Source organism: Ictidomys tridecemlineatus, chromosome 5 (genome assembly GCF_052094955.1).
Source record: "Ictidomys tridecemlineatus isolate mIctTri1 chromosome 5, mIctTri1.hap1, whole genome shotgun sequence".
Lineage (NCBI taxonomy): Eukaryota > Metazoa > Chordata > Mammalia > Rodentia > Sciuridae > Ictidomys > Ictidomys tridecemlineatus.
The window spans coordinates 112,648,662-112,658,755 of record NC_135481.1 but is presented as its reverse complement, the minus strand read 5'-3'; positions in this window follow the sequence as shown (position 1 = coordinate 112,658,755).

Genomic DNA, 10,094 nt, shown 5'->3' with positions numbered 1-10,094 from the left:
AGAATAATCTGATGAGCCCTTCCTGAATTCCTGACTGGTAAAATTGTAAATTATAATAAAAAGGTTACTGTTTGGGATATTTTGTTTTGCAAAACTAGATCAGCGGAAAACAGCTTCTCCGGGGCTTTTCCATGTTCTTCTGATTCCCAGCAAGCTCCCACCTCTCCATTGCCTGAGTATTTGGAGAAACAGAGAACAAGAGAGTGCTATTGTTGCAAAATCAGGCAGGAACAAAAATGTCTGCCTGTCTTGAGCAGGGTCTGGGGTGAGCCGGGGCTCACTCTGGCAGAAGGAGCAGCTTCTTCCCTGTTCTTGCTGGCACCTATCCATGGGGATGAGGATAGGATAGACGGTGATAGGCATCACAGTCCCTGTGTTGTGAGTGTTGGCACAGGATGGATAGTTGCCCCAGTAACCATCTGGTGGTCTCTCACAGGCTGTGATCAAACTGCTGGCCAGGGCTGGGGTCTCATCTGAATGCCCAGCTGGGGGACACTGTGCTTCCAAACATGGTTGTTGCAGGGTTCAGTTCCTTGAGGGCTGTTGGAGAGGGGGCCTCCATTGCTTCCTGGTTGGTGACTGGAGGCCATCCTCAGAGCCTCTCCAACAAGGCCCCTGGATTCCTCAGAGTGGGCAGCCGAGAAGCCAATTGAGACAATGCATTTCATTGCAAGACAGAAGTCTCTGCCTTGTAGAACCAAATCACAGAAATGACACCACCTCACCCTGGCCCTGTTCTGTTGGTTAGAAGCAAATCACTGATGCTGTTCACGCCCAAGGGAAGGGTGTCTAACTGGCATGGAGAGCAGGAGGCAGGAATCCTGAGTAGCCATCTGGGATGCTGTCTGCTATGGGCAGGCTTGTGTGCTAAATAATCAGGGACTTTGTGTAGTCACTGGTCACTGAGGTGGGCTCCAATCTCTGCTCTGACCTCAGAGCTGACTCCTTCTTCATCCCAGTTTTCCTATAGTTCCAAGGTAGCTTCTACTGGCAATTGGGATCCTACTCCCTGGGTTCATTCTGCAGGGAAGGGGGAAAGCCTCCCTCCTGCCCAGGGAATAGAAGTTGTGGAGTATGACTGGTCACTTTGAGTCACAGGCCTGCCCTGGTCAACAAGAGAATATCATGCACTTACCGGCTTAGGTTAATGAGGATTCAAACTTGGCCTTAGGGTTCTGGGGTGCCTTTCTCCTGGATCATGTTGGAGGGGGGATTAAAACCTGATCAAAAAATCAAGAATCTTTCAGGAAGGAAGAAAAGAATGGATATGGAAATGAGAATAGAACATTCTCCCATTACCTCTGTGTAGAAATGACCACAAACTCAAAGCCACACGAGGAGACGTGGGGTTGGCAGATAGGTTCCTCGTGTTGATGATGGCGGTGGGCTCCTGTGTGTCCACGTATGGACATCAAGGCTTCTCAAAGTGTATGCTTTCAACTTGTCCCCTTCCTGTTTGTCCATTATACTTCAGCAAAGCTGTCCTGCCATCGCTGTAGCCATTATGATTTCAAAGCACAAAACCTAAACAATCCAGTTTCCAAAAACATATCTGAATCTGCAGCAAAGTCGTTCCCATCACGGATGAGTGGGTCAAGTTCTGACTTATGTCTTTATCATTTTGCTGGGGTCAGACCCATCGCGTGGAAATGAGAATGTGTTCATTTACCTGTGTCTTCCTCAACGGCAACCAGGCCTTGGTTACACGTGAGTGTGGCAGGAGGCCTGGGCCTGCAGTTGCTGGATGGAGACCCCAGCACCACTGCCTGGGGCCAGCTGCACCACTGCACTGTCCTTGTCCCCACACTCCATTCCAGCACCCTGTGGAGTGTTCCTGCGTCCCCTTGCAGAAGTCATTTTTCATTATCTGCGGGTTTCCCCAAGACCTCAGAGCCTTCCATGTTGGATCTCATACCATCAAGGTCTCCCATGGGCGTGGGGGAGGAGGCTACTGATGAGGAGCTTCTGTGAGATTTATGCAGCCAGTGGCCTGCACAGCACGGGTTAGACCTGTACCTGCTGATGTAATGTCCTCAACTCAGGTTCTGTCTTGGTGGAGACCCCGAGGAGCAGAGCTGGGAGGGCCTCTGGGAGGGCACTTCCAGGGCATGTGGTTTATTTATTCATTCAACAATCAAAAGTGGGTGCAGGAGTCTGGTGCCTGGCTGCTACAGTGCGATGGGCCGGCTAGTGGTGGGTACCACAGCCCAGGTCATGGGCAGTGCAGCAGCCTGCCATGCACCTCGAAGGTGGCCTCCAGTGTGGGCAAGGACCTCAGAGGACTGGGAGAGAGGGTGAGGCCAGTGGCAGTACCTTGGGACAGCAGAGCTGCTTGGAGGCCACCCCAGAAGCCTCAGCCCCAGGAACCTCTGCTGGCTCAGGCCAGGCAGGCAGCATGACCCCTGGGAACTTCACCTTCACCCTGTAGGACAGCCGTCTCCAAACTCCGGAGTATCCCAGGCCAGGCGAGGTGGAGGGCTTTGATTTCTTCAATGAGAATGTTAGAAGACACACCCACCTGTTTATTTTCACTATAATTTCAGAAAAGAATTGTTTAAAAACCAAGGAAAGGAGGAAGGATGTAGCCTCAGGGTGAAGGCCTTTCAAAGGCACAGCTAGGCTTTGTGGCATATTAACTCGTGTCCTCTGCCATGCCCCCAAGAGACAGGGATGTCTGCAGCAGCCTGGGAGCATCAGGAAATGCAGAGAGGAAGGCGAAAGGACCGAGGTGTGGCCATGATGACCCGGCTGCAGGGACCTGGGGGGGCTTCTCCTGGAGTCGCTGATTCACTCAGGCCTGCAGACATCTGTGGGTGACTGGAATACAGGAGCGGAGGCTTGGCCTCTCTGTCTCCATGTTGTGCCTTTCTCCTTGGCTGCCTTAACCTTTGGGTCAGAGTCTACTCAGCTATACCCTAGGCTTCGCTTGACCTAGACATGCCTAGTCTCCCCTGGCCCCCACCCGGGGCTCTTAAGGCTGAAGACACATGCCAGCCATCATGACCAGAATCAACAGACCTGGGAGGAACCAAGAGAGGTGGCCTGGGTTCCCGGAAGGTCTTCGCCAATCCCAGAAGAGTGCGAATGCTCCTCCTCCATCAGCCTCCGTTCCCCGTCACTGAGCCCAGCCTGCATCTAAAGCCCCCCACCCCGAGTGGAGAAGCCCCCTCTTCTCTCTTCTCTGGTCTCTGAATAATCTTTTTCTTTCTCCCAGCACTCTTCTCCTGGACACTGGTTTCCCTTGCGATGAGCTTCCCGTCCTGCGCCGGACAGTAGGAACTTCTAGTCTTAATAGGAGTTTGGACTTTGGCAAGGAAAAGAGGTTCCAGCGACAGTTACTCTCTTCTCTGACCCACTTTAGTTCTGTTTGTGAGGTGACAGGCTGAGGAGAGAGTGAGAGGGCAGGGCCGTCCTGGAAGGGGTCTTGCGGTGGCCAGCTGCGTGACCCCCCTGGCTCTGCTCATGCTCCTGTGTCTAAACCTCGGGGTTCTGACGCTCCTTCCTATGAACTAGGCCTAGGAACACCAAGCTCACGGGCCCCAGGAGGGGGCCTGGCTGCCTCGGAGGGCAACCGCAGGCGGCTTCCTCTCCTGACCCCTCCAGGTGCTGCTGGTCAACCTCTTGGTCCACATTTTCTAGAACAGTCTCTGACAAAAATGGCCCACCGCATATAGGAATGACTGGTGCAGGGTGTGTCGGCTTTTGTAAGATGCATATAAATACGTTTCTGAGTGGGGATTTAAAAAGTCCTTGCGGAACTTGGCATGGTGGTGCACGCCTGTGATCCCAGCCACTTGGGAGGCCGAGGCAGGGGGCTCGCAAGTTTGAGGCCAGCCTCAGCAACTTATCAAGACCCTGTCTCAAAGTTAAAAAATAAAATAAAAAATAAAAAGGGTTGGGGATGTTGCTCAGTGGTTAAGTACCCCTGGGTTCAATCCCTGGCACCAAAAATAAATAGCTAAATAAATAAGACTGGCGCAGGGGTAAAATGCCCCTGGGTTCAATTTCTAGTACAAAACAAATAAACAAACAAATGGAAAAAAAAAACCAACAAGAAAAACTCAAGATTGGCAAATTATAGTAAAGGATATTATTTATTTTATTATTTAAAAAAAAATTGAGGCCATGAGTTAGAGGTGTAACTCAAGTTGCTCTGACAACATGTTCGTAAAGGTTGGGTACAAGGAGATACCTTTCTGGAAGTTTCCTTTCTTTGCCCCCTGAAGGCACCCCACCAGTGCCCTGCAGGCAGAAGGCAGGGGCTCAGACAGGCCCTGCTGGCTGGGTTGGCCGTGGTCCTTGCTCTTGGCAGGACTGGGAGTGAGGGAATGGAAAGAGGCTTTGCAACAGTGACCTCTGGGAAACAGCCACATTTTTGACGAGAGGCCAGTGATTAAGCATTAGCAGCTCATCATCTGTAAGCCGGCTTGTCCACCAGGAGAGCCAGAGGCCGGGCTTTTCTCTGGAAGCAGAACTCCAGCTGTGTAACAGGACCACTGTCCTACTGTGAGCCTTGCCCATTGCAAGAGTACGGACGTTTCCATAGGAACCGGGATCCGGATAGGCGATCTTTAACAATAGGGATCCATCCATGAATGCCTAGGTTGGGGCTCAGGACTCTTGAATAAGTGGAAAAAAGCAAAACTGCACACACAGCATTAGCTCACAATGATGCATAACAAAGACCTCTAACTTAACAACTTTAAATAACAATGAGGTTTTCTTTCTTTTTTCTTCTTCTTCTTCTTCTTTTTTTTCTTTCTTGTTTAATATTAAGTTTCTGTGGGTCAGAAACTGATAGCATTCCTGGTTCAGGGTCCGTCCTGAGGTTGCAGCCAAAATGAAACTAGGTAGCTCTTGTGGACCATGAGGCAGAAGCTATTTGCTGAGGAAGGCAGAGCAGCAGAGGAGGCGGGTCACTGCGCCCTGGAGCGCGGCCCCAGCCCTGGACTGAGCATTCTCATCTTCTCTGAGAGGGAGAAATAAAGTCCTACCCGTCTCAGCCACTGTTATCTGGAGGTTTTCCTGGAGTCGGAAAACCTGGAGTAGGATTCTAATGGGTAGGATCCTAGTTAGGGGAGGGGGGACTGGTGTAAGGAAAGGTCCAGGAGCGGGACCTCCCTTCTTTCTCCAACTAGTGGTCAGAGGACAGGAATTAGCCCCGGCGCGGTGATTCCTGACTGATTCTTGCCGGAGCCGGCTGAGTCCTTGGCTCTGCCTCCTCAGTGTGGATGTGATTTGGCTTAGTCTCACTTCTCCCTCCGGGGTATCTACTTCCCCTGGAAATCAAGTGTGGTGTCCGCAGGACTTCTTCCACTTTGAAAAATCAGGGTGCTCCTTCAAAACCGTGGTGTGGCGACCGGCCAGCCAGCTGAGGGAAACCGGGTCCCACACTGGTCTCCTCCAGCCTCAGCCTGGGCTGCATCTCAGGTGAGAGCCTATGGACAGGTGTGCACTTCGTGGGAGCTAAGAACATTCCCAACCGGGGACTCCCCTCCTCAAAGAGCTGCCGAGGGGGCTGTGGCGGTGGGGTGGGACCCTCTGGCTGCGTTGGAACCACACACCAGGGGTTCTAGTCTCAGCTCCTCTTTTGCTTTTAAGGCACAGTTTCTTGGCCTCTTTGGGCCCAAGTTTCCTCTTTTGGAAGATGGCTGTGGGGGTCTCCCGCCCCACAGCTGCTTGGAGGGATCTGATGGAAGGCGACTGAGGGTGACTCTGAAGTTGCAGGCTCATGACAAAATCTTGAATTGCAAAAATCCACGCAGGGAGAGCAATCCATGGAGAGCAGATGCCCGGTTCTCTGGGCTCTTTGGTACCCTGGTGCTCTGCGCCTGGGCAGGTGTCCCAAGAGATGTGTTTGGGTCATTCAGCTGCCATTGGAGAAGGCGTGGTGAGGAGCCGAAAGGGAGGGCCGTGTGACATCCTGCCTCCCAAGATCTCTCTACTGAAGCTGTAGACACTGACGCTGCAGGGTGTGGTCACAATTTCCAGGGGCCAGGGCAAAGTGAACCGGGCAAGCCCTCGAGACAGTGCAGGACAGCACTCAGCTGACTGAGGCCCTTCCAGTGTGGGGACCCTGTAAGCAAAAGGGTCTGTGAAGAGCCCTGGCCCCAGGCCCACCAACTCCCTCACTTTGCCCAGTCTGAAGGGGCTTCTCAGGAACACGTGATCCAGGGCCACCAGGTCACAGCCCGGCAGCTGCACTGAACCAGCTCAGCCTCCAGTGTCCCCTGCTGGTCCCACAGACCCCTCGGCCTGCGCCACATCTGGAAGTGCCTCATCGTCAGCCCCTGGGTGCAGATCAGCAGCCCCACAGGGGCCTCTGGGTTCTGCTCCTAGGAGCAGCCTCCTGTGTGTCCATCACGCTGGCCACCCGGGACTCTGTGGGTTAGCGAAGAAGGCCGTTTGAGACCCACCCCCTTCCTTTCCAGATCCCCAGGTTCAACAACCCTGTGCAGGAGGGTCAGCATCCTCTTTTTCAGAGGAGGGGACAGGGTCTCTGAGAGGCTAAATCAAGAAGCCCAAATCCCAGATCCACAGGTCCCAAATGAAACCCACCGTCTCCAGGTCCCCAACTTGCTCCTGTGGTGGCTTCAGGGTTGGAGAGCTGACAACCTTCCTCTCCCCTTGTGTCTCTGTTACCTGGACAGTCGGTTCCCAAATCCTGTGGCTCCTGACCATGGGCTCCAAGTGACTGGGCAAACACTGGGCTCCCAGCCCTTGCCTGTCTCTCCTCTGCAAACCCCCAGATTTTCTTTCTCGGCTTTGGACCCCTGGTCGGTGCCACTCCTGCATCCCAGCCACATCTGCACGCTGTGCTCCGAGTGAGTGACACTTCAGAAACCACAATCCCCCCACCCCACCCCCGAGACCCTCCCCCCTCAGGCTCACACTGACCTACATCCTCCACTTGTCATTTGCTGCTCTCACTCCTGGGGCCTTGTGTTCATTTCTTGTGGCTGATGTAATAAATTTCCATAAAGTTGTTGGCTTAAAACTCCACAGTTTATGAGCTTATGTCTAGAGGTCAGGAGTTCCAAATGGGCTCTAAAGGGCTAAAGGCCAGGGTGTCAGGAGGGCTGCCTTCCTTCTGGGGGTCCTGGGGCCAATCCACTTGCTGCCTCTGCCAGCCTCGGGGAGCTGCCTGTATCCCGTGGCTCACAGCCCTGCCCCTTGATGGCGGCTGCTTCCACCCCCACATCTGCCTCCTTGGGCCCTCTTGCCCCTGTGACTTCTTGGAGCCCACCCAGACAACCCAGGAGCCCTCCCTTAACCACATCTGCAAATTCCCCTTCACCACGGAAGACAGTGTACTCATGGCTCCACAGAGTAGGACATGGACATGTGTGGGGGCCGTTTTCCTGCCTACCAGAGGCTGCTTGGAAACCTTCGACTATCTATGTGTTTTCTTGGTTATTCGTTGTCTCTTTTCAATCCCCAAATATGTGCTGTGGTTGCAGTGTGTTTCCTTATCATGGCTCCTGCCTTCTCCACACCTTCCTCCCCTGCCCTCCCTGTTCACCTTCCTTCTGGAAGCCAGTTTGAGCTGCTGCCTCTCCTGAGCTCCAGGAAGTTTGGGTGCTCCCTCTCTGGGCTCCTGCAGCCTCCGGAGCTCGCTGCCTCCCAATCTTAGGGCTCTCTTCTCCCTCTATCTCTACAACGAGCAGTTGGGATGATGCTCGGGACACAGTAGGCCCTTAGTATGTGTTTATGCATGAATCAATGAGGGACAAAGTGTGTTGTGCCACTTCTAAGTTTCGGGGGGCCAGAAACACTCCACAATTGATGGCCTTCCATGGTTGGCAGAGGCACAGAGTGAGTATATTTCAAACTGCAATTCTTCCAGAACATTCAGAATGAGTAATTGCCTAAAAATAGTAGAAGCTTACAAACTGGTGGTGATGGTGGGGATGATGATAAAAACAGAGGCAGGTGATTCATTCTGGCCTGGGTCTGGGGAGGCCTCCAAACACATGTGGGCCCTTTTCTTCAGGACAGGGGCAGGGAAGGTATTTCAGGCAGAGGGAAGAGTCTGAGGACAAGCATGGGGTCACACAAGGTGAAGAGGGAGCAGGGGCGACGTGGGGGATGACACTGGAGGACCTGAAGTGGCCCTGAGGCACCTGGGAGTTCGTGATGTTTCTGAGCAGGAGAGGGACCAATCAGCTGCCTGCCTTTGAAGGTCTCTCTGGCTGAGTGGAGGAAGGATGGGAGGACAGGGGAGGGGAGCAGGAGGCCAGCCAGGAACTGATAGCTTGGACTCAGCGAGTGCTAACAGGGGGACAGGGACTGCTGAGGCCAAAAGGGAGAGATTGCAAAAAGGACACGGGAAGAGATGGGAGGACCGAGAATGTGCCCGACCCTGGGGTCCGGGGAGGCTTGACATTTTTCAGTGCAAACAATTCTGACATGCAACAGGGTGGATTTAGGCTGGGAGCACGAATTGACTTTTCCCCAATATTATGTGAAAATTTCTAAACATAAAGTAGAAAACAATTGAACAATGAACACCTGTATACTCCCATCTCCATTCTTCTAGTGAGTTGTAACTGAATCTGCTTTATCTCACTTCTGTCTGCTCTCCGACTGTGTCCATCCATCTTGTGGGTTTTTTTTTTTTGTGAGTGTGTGTGTGTATGTATGTGTGTCTGGGGAGTACTGTGGTTTGAACTCAGGGACACCTTAACAATGAGCCCCATCCCCAGCCCTATTTTGTACTTTATTTAGAGGCAGGTCTTACTGAGTTGCTTAGTGCCTCACTGTTCCTGAGGCTGGCTTTGAACTCAAGATCCTCCTGCCTCAGCCTCCTGAGCTGCAGGGATTGTAGACATGTGCCACCACGCCTGGCCCACTTTGTTTGAATGTGTTTCAAAGTAGGTTGCAGACACTGGTATGCTCAACCTCTAAATGCTTTTGCAATAACTAGAGCTCAAGACTTGTCTTTTAAGGTGTTTTTATCCTGATCATATTAGCATTTATTTAGAATTTATTTTTCATTCCACCCATTGGTTGATGACCATTCGAGTTGTTTTAAGATTTGGGATATTTTGAATAATCTGTTGAGAACATTTTCTTATTAAAAAAAAAAACTTGGTTTGTACAAGTTTATTACTGGTGATGCTGACTTGGCAGGGCAGGGGAGGCACCCAGCCCAAGAGCCCAGGAGGTCAGATGCGTAGGAGGCATCTCTGGAGGGAGGACTCTGAACCTTGGGGCTAGAAGTGTCAATTTTGGGGACAGTAGCAGTTGGACTGGCCCTTGCTCCACCTGGGAGGGCTCTGGGGTGTGCTGAGCTGGTCCCTGGATCTTGACCTTGGCTGTGCATTAGAATCACTGGGGGAGCTGGACATGATCTGCATGTCCAGGCCCATTGGGTCACTTCCAGGATGGGCCCTCAGTGTCTCTGTCCTCTTCGGAGGACACCAGTGGCAGCCAGGATGGAGGACCACTGGGTAGAAGAAGGAGGCTCCAGGACAGATTGCAGAGAAACACTTTTAAGAAGGTGGAGGAGAACTGGGCAAGGGGATGGGGAAATGGAGAAGAGGAGGAGCACCAGGAGAAGGAGCTTGTTCATTAGCAAGGACAGCACCCACAGCAGTGACACCTGCAGAGGGCTGGGAACGAGAGCCCAGGGTTGCCATGGCCCGGGGGGGGGGGCACATTTAGGGTGGAGGGCAGAACGTGAGACCTCATGGTCAGCAAGTGTAGTGGGGGTCTCGGGAGAGAGCTCAGGTGAGGACAGAGGGAGGTGGGAACCCAGACCTGGACCTCCCCCGTGCTCCCCTTTGCTCTTCCTGGTGAACACTGGCCAACAGGGGTGGGTGACAGAACCCTGGCAAAGGTCTGCTTCTTAAGAGCCGAGGACCAGCAGTCTGCCTGCCCCAGGACTCCCAGTGAAGTTGGAATTGACTGGAACAACTCTTAGAAAACATCAAAGACAAACTGATAGGGCCTGGACACCCAGCAGGTCACAGTCAGCCAGCCTCCGTCACCAGGTCAGGTCTGTGCTGCCTGTGACGGGAGGAGACGTGGCTCCCGAGGCTGGTTCCCGCGGTTCACCTCCCCCATCTGCCCCACCGTCCTCATCTGTGCCC